Source organism: Homarus americanus, unplaced genomic scaffold, assembly GCF_018991925.1.
Source record: "Homarus americanus isolate GMGI-L3 unplaced genomic scaffold, GMGI_Hamer_2.0 scaffold11022, whole genome shotgun sequence".
NCBI classification, from domain to species: Eukaryota; Metazoa; Arthropoda; class Malacostraca; order Decapoda; family Nephropidae; genus Homarus; species Homarus americanus.
Window position 1 is genome coordinate 13,160,580 of NW_024737068.1, and position 11,796 is coordinate 13,172,375.

The 11,796-nt window shown below is 38.3% G+C and overlaps 1 protein-coding gene across 2 annotated transcripts in view; it reads right to left on the reverse strand.

Moving 5' to 3' along the window:
* The window catches only part of LOC121872974 (pseudouridine kinase-like), a 93,527-nt gene that overhangs the window by 56,241 nt on the left and 25,490 nt on the right, over nucleotides 1–11,796 (reverse strand). The window lies entirely within an intron of this gene.

Consider the following 11,796-nt stretch of genomic DNA (forward strand, 5'->3'; position numbering starts at 1 on the left):
TTGTAATGCTTGTAAGAGTTCAGAAATGGTTACTGCTTAGCTTCCTCTAGAGAATTGGGTGTGTGCCATACAGATGTAATTGTCGCGGGGTTATCATCATCAGTACAGTAGTTATAAATAGAGCTTTTATATTTACAATAATTATTTTTAATTGATTAAAAATAATGTGTTTAAGTAAACAGTAACATTTTTAATTCTGGAGTTGGGTTAGGTAGAAATTAACCTATTGAAGACAGCAACTGGGGGATACAGGCTGATTTTTTTTTTTTAAATTTCAGGCAAAAAATTGCTTCATATGCCATAAAATACGGTATATGATATGAGCATGTGAGGCATGAATAGAGCTGTTTTTCACAGCCAAGATAGTGGAATTTTCAACCCTGCACTTGGAAAGTTTTTAGAGTTTAAACTACGCGTATTGCATGAACAGACACCAGAGCTGTATTTATTTATGCAAATACCACTGAACACATACAATATATTGTAAATAAACAAAATAATGTATACAGGTATCTCCCGATCTGCAATATTCCGCTTGAACGATGGTGATGTAATAAGACATAAACATTCCACATGAACTATGGTCATCGTCTGGCCAAATCACTTTACATGTATAAGAATAGCAAAACTTACTTCGCAGTCACCAAAACAGAGTACAGTGTGAACTTTAGTAAGAACATAAGAATGGAGGAAACTGCAGCGGGCCTATTGGCCCATACTGGGCAGTCCCGTTTACACCCAACCCCTATTGCTCATATGAGCATCCAACCTATGTTTGAAGCAATTCAGCGTATTCGAGTTAATGATGATATTTGGTAACTTGTTCCATTCATCCACTACTCTGTTTCCAAACCAGTGTTTACCTATTTCACGCCTAAATCTAAATTTGTCTAATTTAAAACCATTGTTATGAGTTCGCTCCTGGTTGGATAGTTTGAGTACCTTTGTAATGTCCCCTTTGTTTAGCCCTGCCTTCCACTTATACACCTCTATCAGGTCGCCCCTCGCTCTACGTCTCTCAAGGGCGTGCAAATTAAGATGCTTTAACCTGTCTCTATACTCAAGGTTCCTAATGCCCGGGATTAGTCTTGTAATGTAGTCTTGGAGTCTTAGTAATGTCCTCTCACTGTATAAACAAAACAAAAAAAACACCGGTGATAAGTAATACCAATACTGAACCAGTTATCATCGAACTACACAATGTTGGCCATGTGGGATCACCATGGTATTGTAGTGCACCCAGTTTGTAGTCAACACAGTGCCATCTATCGGTCACTAGGTGCACTACAGTACCGAGCTCTGTCCCATGGAGATCTCACATGGTCGAGATCTTGTAATTCAACTATTATCAGTCAGTATCAATGTTGTTACTCATCAGGGTTTTTTCTTTAATTTTTTTCAGAGAGAGGACATCACCAAATTCACATTGTACAGTCTTTCCTTGACTTAAGACGGGGGTTCCGTCCCGACGACCAGGTTGTAAGTCGAAAAGGCGAAAATAATACTACATAGAAATTCTAAAATGGGTGTCTCTTTTTCTTCTCAGCACCTTGAAAACTCTCACTTTTACGCTTGCCAGCCATTTTAAAGGGAATTACAAACAAAAATTTTGTCAGTACACAGCGCGATCACTAACGTCGGGACTCAAAAATACGTGATGTGAAAAATATTTTATACGACCATGGCCGTCGTATGTTCAGGTTGTCGTAAGTGGAGGAGAGACTGTACTCTGTTTTGGTGAATGAAGTAATTTTTGCTAGGTCTTTTGTTATTTTTTGTCTCAACGCTGCATTCATACTGTATTGTTGGCTGATTGAGTCTTGGTACAATAATGTACAGTCCAGTACTGCAGAATGCAAATTCATGCAAAAACAGCAGTGAGTGAGGGATCACCCTTGTACAATTGCAGAGGACTGTGAACTAAATGTATCATGATGCTAGGCTTAAGAGGGAATAAGCTGGGAGATGCATCAACCTATCACAGGCATTCCATGCAGTTACATGAGAGTATAGTATTAGCCAATTGCAGCATGTGAGCCTACAGCCCATGTTACTCTAGTGGTTTTCCCACCCACACAGCTGGCACATGGTGAAGCGGTGGAGCATGATGCAATTTTTCGGAACTCCTGGAACATTTGTCTACAGACCCTGAATTGAGAGAATTTTTCCAGAAAATTTCCTGGTGGTCAATTTCCATTCTGGCTATTGGAGAGTTTCGAGGACCGGGGTTTCTGACTAACGGGAAGATTACCTATGCTACAGTCATTCCAATGATTTTGATAAAGTGATTAAAACTTTTCCCCTAATCCACAGAATAACAAACATTAATATATATTTTGATATACTGTACTGTACAATTTCATGGCCTTAAAACTAATTTTTATTTGAGACTATAGAATCAAAGTTTTGTTAATGAATGAAAAGGAATAAACAAGCAAACGAATTTTTTTCTTTTGTTAAGTGGTTTTCATAAATCTGAATATTCATGAAATTTTATACAGGTAATGGCTTATAATTTTTTTTTATTGTAAGTACAGTACTGTGTACCTTTAACTTTCTCTTATGTTTTTCCTGCAAGTACTGAGCACAATATGTACATTTGCTGAGGTGTTCCACATTATTTTCACTCGTTCATACAGTACAGTAACGGTACTGTATTATGCAAATACAGGTAGCAAATACTTCAGTTTCATAATTGCCAATCAACCATGAATAATTCCTCAGCAACTTATACAAATTTTGCAATCGAGTCATCAGCTGCTCATGGTGTTAAGGCAGCTGGTAAACTATGTCTGGGGAGTATTTGTTGTGTGTACTGTAGTTGGCCTACTGTAAGTATGGGGATAGGGTGATATAAAAAAATACCTTTTACTGCTATTCACTTCATTAATACTGTATTGTAATTATTGGTTCTAAACAGAAGAAAGAAAACAACTGCTTTTTAATATCTGTCCATTTAAAGACTTCCTGAAGTGCATATTAGCAGTTTTTTCTGTGGTTAAAAAATGGCAACAATTACCTGTACTTGTATATAATAAACAATTATTATTTTATATCAGTTTCAAGAAAGTAAATAAATACACGAAGTGCATTTCGGTAACTAACTAGAACCACTACAATAGTGATGTCTAACAGGCTAGTACTAAAATGTTTCCTTTAATTATTTCAAGGTTCAAAGATGCATAATCACACTGAATGAAGTGATGCAGTTACTACTTTGATGACATTGTGATGTCAATGACTAATATAACTGGCTTTTTTTGATCACAAAGAATAACAGTCATATTACAATTTACCCCAAATACAATATAGTACTGGAGGTGATCCAATGGGATGAGCTGATCAAAGAAAGGTCATGAGGAAAACATTAAGTGCAGGGATGTGGTTGAAATATGCAAAGCATTGATCTGAGAGTGGAGGAAGCTGAAACTGAAGATGGGAAAGTGGCAGAGATAGATTAGAGAAGTCAATTCCAAATGAATTAGAATGATTGGAAGTCACAAAATGCTTAGGTAAGCAGTATAGTCTTACCAGATTTAATATATCCAATAAAATGGAGGTAACAAGTAGCATTCCTGTAGTACCACTAATTGTGATAATTTAGAATGTGCACTGAACTGGTTGCTTTTGGAACAACTCCACTGGTCAATGTGGAGGATCATAAGACTTGTGTGTATCTGGAAATATATTAAACTGAAAGAAACATTAATATACTGTACAGTATATGCATTGTTTATAACCTGATCTGAGATATGTGACACTGAAAATGTTGCCAGTATTAAGTGTTACTGTACACTAGAAAATATGCATCAGCAAAATGTTTTATTCCGTCCAGAATCTCCTGAATAAAATTTGTACTGATATTTTTTAATAACTTTAAAATAAAAGTGTTATGTGGTCATAAAATGTGTTTTCTTTATCATGACATATATAATGTACAGGCCAATTTATGTTAATTGTACACTACCCCACTCCCCCATTCCATCTCAAGATGCTGTGCCAAATTTAATACTTTCACTGCTGATGCTAAATACAGGTTGTACCTCTCTAGACCGGCATTCTGTGGTCCGGAAACTCCCATGGTCCGGAACGATTTTAGTTTGTCCAATAGGTAGATAGGCAGCTTTTTTTTTTACTTATCTGAATTATTATTATTATTATTACAGGAGTATTAAATTTTTGCCCTTCAGGCCTCAATGTGGGTCAGTGACCTATGCCCGGGTGGGCTAATCCCCTTAAAATGAGAATGGACCCCAACACCTTTTACAAACTTCTAGCGAAAGTGGAACCATATATAAAAAAAAACAGGATACCAATATGAGGGAGAGTATATCTGCAGAGGCTTGTCTAGAGACAACGCTCATATATCTTTCAACTGGGTGCACCTACACGTCACTTCATTATAGAACGAGGATATCAAAACAAAGTTTGTCTCGCATAATACCTGCAACTTGTCAAGCCATGTCTGAAGTACTCAAGGAAGATTACTTGTAGGTGAGATTTGTAGTACATAAAAATTCATTGAATAATGTTAGAATTATGATATGCATCGACAGGAAGCTATGGGACTAGAGTGAGGAGAGCGGCAGGAACGAACAACACACACGAATGTCCTCATTACATAATACATAAACAATCTCCCGTTTATTGTCACGCCAATAATGTACTTTGCATAAGCTTATTTGGTTATACACTGGACATCTGTACCGACCGGGGAACATATACTGTACATATCACATTTGCAGTACTTAACTCAGGTTTTACAAAGTGCTAGCATACGTTCTGTCAGTATCACTGTTCTTACCTCACAGACTTGAGGTCCCGACCCCCGAGGTCAGCGGTGGTGTAGTGATCAGCTGTTTTTGACAGTCACGTGAGGTTCCAATAATAACACGTGTCTTGTATTGCAGGCTTGTGTAATGTTGAATATTAATGACTATTATAGGAATGTTGGTTTTCCGGTTTTATCGATTATTATTAATGAAAATGATATTAAAACATATTAGTATTTGTGAAGGGGGTAACCCTGCCATACACATGTGATACATTATGGACCTGTTTGGGACACTAGGTTGTATGCAAATAAGATATTGATGATTGACACAACTTGTACAAAGACAAACTTTATTTCACATAATAATTACATACACCCCAACGTATGTAGTATGCAATTAAAGATTTTAAGACCCTCTCCACAAAATAAGACATGTCAATCAAAAATTATATACCTACAAGCATATACGTAAATAAAAAAAAATAAATGACCACAGTACCAGGTTTAACAGCACACAATTATCATTGTGTGTTTGCCACTAAGGACATAACAATAGTTGAAATTATACAACACCCTTAATCAATAGATTATTCTTATATAATCATCGTTGATGAGGAAAACCTGCCTAGTTTCCCCAGATAAAGAACCTCATAAATAAGTTTCTGAGCATGGATTCTATTTTCACCGGTCATCTGTCCACCAGGCAGGCGGACCATGATTTCGCTCGACGCCAGGCACGGGCACTCCGCTGGTTTGCCCGCCAATTTTGCCCGATAACGGGCATTTAGCGCGTGCCCGCCGGGCACTGCTCGATCTGTGGACTGGCCTTTAGGCTCACAGAGGCATTGCGTTGATTCTGGTCCTCCATCCACATTGCCAGCATCTTTTCCACCTTCTCTATCACAGTGCTTCTAGTACGAGTCATCTTAGTAGCACTCAGAGAAGAACCACTTTCAGCATTAACCTTAATCTTGTCAGCGTTGGTCCGGACACTACGCACCGTTGTTGGTGTTAGTCCAAGCACAGCGGCTATGTCCACAGCACGTTCCCCTTTTTCAAATCGGGTTAATACAGACATTTTCGTAGCCAGGGTAATGGTTTTACGTTGCCTCTTCACTACACTAGTATCAGTAGCACTTGATGAGTGCTTGGAAGACCATTTTGAATGGTTAGAGTACAGTTTTAGAACAAAAGCAGTTAAGCACACACGAATGATGTGAAGTCGTAACAGAGACTGGCTTGGGGTCTCTTGGGGAGGCTGTGATGTTCCGCGTGTGAGGGCAGCACGCCGAGCCGAGAGAGCGTAATGTGGCCAGACAAGAGCAGGTGATGCACCATAGAAAGTAGTCCGTGACGACGCAAAACGACGTAGTATGGGATCACCGGGACGTTAAACGAATTTTGGGTCTAAAGTTCAGTGACGTAGTACCGAAACAACGTTTAAGTGGGACGACGTTAAGCGAGGACTTACTGCACTGTAGTTATTGGAGAGTGAGAATCCAGTACAGAGCTTAGTAAGTAATAAAATAAATAGAAAATTGGAAGTTAAACAGTGACTTCCAACCAGACCCAGCAGGTGCTTCCTGCTGGCCAGGGTCGAAGAAGGTCAGTTGAGCTATGACCATCATAGTAGATTTGTCCATGAGTGTGTAACCCTGGGAAAACCGTAGTCATGTCACTTTTATTCAACACATCGCAGAGACGTCGACTGATTCGCCGATCCTTTTCGGTTGCACTAAACATGTCATCATCCATATATCAATTATTACTAAAATCTGACAATCATTTGGTTATCACATCACTTACCAAAACCAAGTCTCATACTGCTTGTATCTCTCACCTTTTTCTGAACAAAATCGCATATATTGCGTTTTCTCTCGACCCTGAAAAAACGCGCAAGGGGGGACCCTTATGCGTTTTTCCACCCAAATATGATTTTCTCTCAGACATGAAATTTGGTGGGATTAATTTCAGTAAATAAGTACATCCAGAAGAACATACCAACACCAACCAAATACCTGAGAAACCAATAATTAGCGAGTACTGAAATAAGCATTGTGAAAAATTTCATTAAAATATTCCAAGCATCATTACGACCACTAATTGTTCTGCAGTCAAACTGTCGATGATAGGACCGGACTCGGCATGCTTAGGAGTACCTATACTGTGATTTTGAACAAAATCGCGTATATCGAGTTTTGTCTCGTCCCTGGAAAAAACGCATAAGGGTCCCCCCTTATGCGTTTTTCCACCCAAATATGATTTTCTCTCAGACATGAAATTTGGTGGGATTAATTTCAGTAATTAAGTACATCCAGAAGAACATAACAACACTAACCAAATACCTGAGAAACCAATAATAAGCGAGTACTGAAATAAGCATTGTAAAAAATTTCATTAATATATTCCAAGCATCATTACGACCACTAATTATTCTGCAATCGAACTGTCAATGATAGGACCGGACTCGGCATGCTCAGGAGTACCTATACTGCGATTTTGAACAAAATCGCGTATATCGAGTTTTCTCTCGACCCTGGAAAAAACGCGTAAGGGGGGACCCTTATGCGTTTTTCCACCCAAATATGATTTTCTTTCAGACATGAAATTTGGTGGGATTAATTTCAGTAATTAAGTACATCCAGAAGAACAGAACAACACCAACCAAATACCTGAGAAACCAATAATTAGCAAGTACTGAAATAAGCAGTGTGAAAAATTTCATTAAAATATTCCAAGCATCATTACGACCACTAATTATTCCGCAATCAAACTGTCGATGATAGGACCGGACTCGGCATGCTCAGGAGTACCTATACTGCGATTTTGAACAAAATCGCGTATATCGAGTTTTGTCTCGTCCATGGAAAAAACGCGTAAGGGTCCCCCCTTATGCGTTTTTCCACCCAAATATGATTTTCTCTCAGACATGAAATTTGGTGGGATTAATTTCAGTAATTAAGTACATCCAGAAGAACATAACAACACCAACCAAATACCTGAGAAACCAATAATTAGCGAGTACTGAAATAAGCATTGTGAAAAATTTCATTAAAATATTCCAAGCATCATTACGACCACTAATTATTCTGCAATCGAACTGTCGATGATAGGACCGGACTCGGCATGCTCAGGAGTACCTATACTGTGATTTTGAACAAAATCGCGTATATTGAGTTGTCTCGTCCCTGGAAAAAACGCGTAAGGGTCCCCCCTTATGCGTTTTTCCACCCAAATATGATTTTCTCTCAGACATGATATTTGGTGGGATTAATTTCAGTAATTAAGTACATCCAGAAGAACATAACAACACCAACCAAATACCTGAGAAACCAATAATTAGCGAGTACTGAAATAAGCATTGTGAAAAATTTCATTAAAATATTCCAAGCATCATTACGACCACTAATTGTTCTGCAGTCAAACTGTCGATGATAGGACCGGACTCGGCATGCTTAGGAGTACCTATACTGTGATTTTGAAAAAAATCGCGTATATCGAGTTTTGTCTCGTCCCTGGAAAAAACGCGTAAGGGGGGACCCTTATGCGTTTTTCCACCCAAATATGATTTTCTCTCAGACATGAAATTTGGTGGGATTAATTTCAGTAATTAAGTATATCCAGAAGAACATAACAACACCAACCAAATACCTGAGAAACCAATAATTAGCGAGTACTGAAATAAGCATTGTGAAAAATTTCATTAAAATATTCCAAGCATCATTACGACCACTAATTATTCTGCAATCGAACTGTCGATGATAGGAACGGACTCGGCATGCTCAGGAGTACCTATACTGTGATTTTCAAGAAAATAGCGTATATCGAGTTTTGTCTCGTCCCTGGAAAAAACGAGTAAGGGTCCCCCCTTATGCGTTTTTCCACCCAAATATGATTTTCTCTCAGACATGAAATTTGGTGGGATTAATTTCAGTAATTAAGTACATCCAGAAGATAATAACAACACCAACCAAATACCTGAGAAACCAATAATTAGCGAGTACTGAAATAAGCATTGTGAAAAATTTCATTAATATATTCGAAGCATCATTACGACCACTAATTATTCCGCAATCGAACTGTCGATGATAGGACCGGACTCGGCACGCTCAGGAGTACCTACACTGCGATTTTGAACAAAATCATGTATATCGAGTTTTCTCTCGACCCTGGAAAAAACGCGTAAGGGGGGACCCTTATGCGTTTTTCCACCCAAATATGATTTTCTCTCAGACATGAAATTTGGTGGGATTAATTTCAGTAATTAAGTACATCCAGAAGAACATAACAACACCAACCAAATACCTGAGAAACCAATAATTAGCGAGTACTGAAATAAGCATTGTGAAAAATTTCATTAATATAGTCCAAGCATCATTACGACCACTAATTATTCCGCAGTGGAACTGTCGATGATAGGACCGGACTCAGCACGCTCAGGAGTACCTACACTGCGATTTTGAACAAAATCGTGTATATCGAGTTTTCTCTCGACCCTGGAAAAAACGCGTAAGGGGGGACCCTTATGCGTTTTTCCACCCAAATATGATTTTCTCTCAGACATGAAATTTGGTGGGATTAATTTCAGTAAATAAGTACCTCCAGAAGAACATACCAACACCAACCAAATACCTGAGAAACCAATAATTAGCGAGTACTGAAATAAGCATTGTGAAAAATTTCATTAAAATATTCCAAGCATCATTACGACCACTAATTATTCCGCAATCAAACTGTCGATGATAGGACCGGACTCGGCATGCTCAGGAGTACCTATACTGCGATTTTGAACAAAATCGCGTATATCGAGTTTTGTCTCGTCCATGGAAAAAAAGCGTAAGGGTCCCCCCTTATGCGTTTTTCCACCCAAATATGATTTTCTCTCAGACATGAAATTTGGTGGGATTAATTTCAGTAATTAAGTACATCCAGAAGAACATAACAACACCAACCAAATACCTGAGAAACCAATAGTTGGAGAGTACTGAAATAAGCATTGTGAAAAATTTCATTAAATATTCCAAGCATCATTACGACCTCTAATTATCCCGCAATCGAACTGTCGATGATGGGACCGGACTCGGCACGCTCAGGAGTACCTATACTGCGATTTTGAACAAAATCGCGTATATCGAGTTTTCTCTCGACCCTGGAAAAAACGAGTAAGGGTCCCCCCTTATGCGTTTTTCCACCCAAATATGATTTTCTCTCAGACATGAAATTTGGTGGGATTAATTTCAGTAATTAAGTACATCCAGAAGAACATAACACCAACCAAATACCTGAGAAACCAATAATTAGCGAGTACTGAAATAAGCATTGTGAAAAATTTCATTAAAATATTCGAAGCATCATTACGACCACTAATTATTCTGCAATCGAACTGTCGATGATAGGACCGGACTCGGTATGCTCAGGAGTACCTATACTGCGATTTTGAACAAAATCGCGTATATCGAGTTTTGTCTCCTCCCTGGAGAAAAGGCGTAAGGGTCCCCCCTTATGCGTTTTTCCATCCAAATATGATTTTCTCTCAGACATGAAATTTGGTGGGATTAATTTCAGTAATTAAGTACATCCAGAAGAACAGAACAACACCAACCAAATACCTGAGAAACCAATAATTAGCAAGTACTGAAATAAGCAGTGTGAAAAATTTCATTAAAATATTCCAAGCATCATTACGACCACTAATTATTCCGCAATCAAACTGTCGATGATAGGACCGGACTCGGCATGCTCAGGAGTACCATATTCGATTTTGAACAAAATCCGATATCGAAGTTTTGTCTCGTCCATGGAAAAAACGCGTAGCGGTCCCCCTTATGCGTTTTTCCACCCAAATATGATTTTCCTCAGACATGAAATTTGGTGGATTAATTTCAGTAATTAAGTACATCCAGAAGAACATAACAACACCAACCAAATACCTGAGAAACCAATAATTAGCGAGTACTGAAATAAGCATTGTGAAAAATTTCATTAAAATATTCCAAGCATCATTACGACCACTAATTATTCTGCAATCGAACTGTCGATGATAGGACCGGACTCGGCATGCTCAGGAGTACCTATACTGTGATTTTCAAGAAAATCGCGTATATCGAGTTTTGTCTCGTCCCTGGAAACAACGCGTAAGGGTACCCCCTTATGCGTTTTTCCACCCAAATATGATTTTCTCTCAGACATGAAATTTGGTGGGATTAATTTCAGTAATTAAGTACATCCAGAAGAACATAACAACACCAACCAAATACCTGAGAAACCAATAATTAGCGAGTACTGAAATAAGCATTGTGAAAAATTTCATTAATATATTCCAAGCATCATAACGACCACTAATTATTCTGCAATCGAACTGTCGATGATAGGACCGGACTCGGCACGGTCAGGAGTACCTATACTGCGATTTGGAACAAAATCGCATATATCGAGTTTTCTCTCGACCCTGGAAAAAACGCGTAAGGGGGGACCCTTATGCGTTTTTCCACCCAAATATGATTTGCTCTCAGACATGAAATTTTGTGGGATTAATTTCAGTAATTAAGTACATCCACAAGAACATAACAACACCAACCAAAATCCTGAGAAACCAATAATTAGCGAGTACTGAAATAAGCAGTGTGAAAAATTTCATTAAAATATTCCAAGCATCATTACGACCACTAATTATTCCGCAATCAAACTGTCGATGATAGGACCGGACTCGGCATGCTCAGGAGTACCTATACTGCGATTTTGAACAAAATTGCGTATATCGAGTTTTGTCTCGTCCATGGAAAAAACGCGTAAGGGTCCCCCCTTATGCGTTTTTCCACCCAAATATGATTTTCTCTCAGACATGAAATTTGGTGGGATTAATTTCAGTAATTAAGTACATCCAGAAGAACATAACAACACCAACCAAATACCTGAGAAACCAATAATTAGCGAGTACTGAAATAAGCATTGTGAAAAATTTCATTAATATATTCCAAGCATCATAACGACCACTAATTATTCTGCAATCGAACTGTCGATGA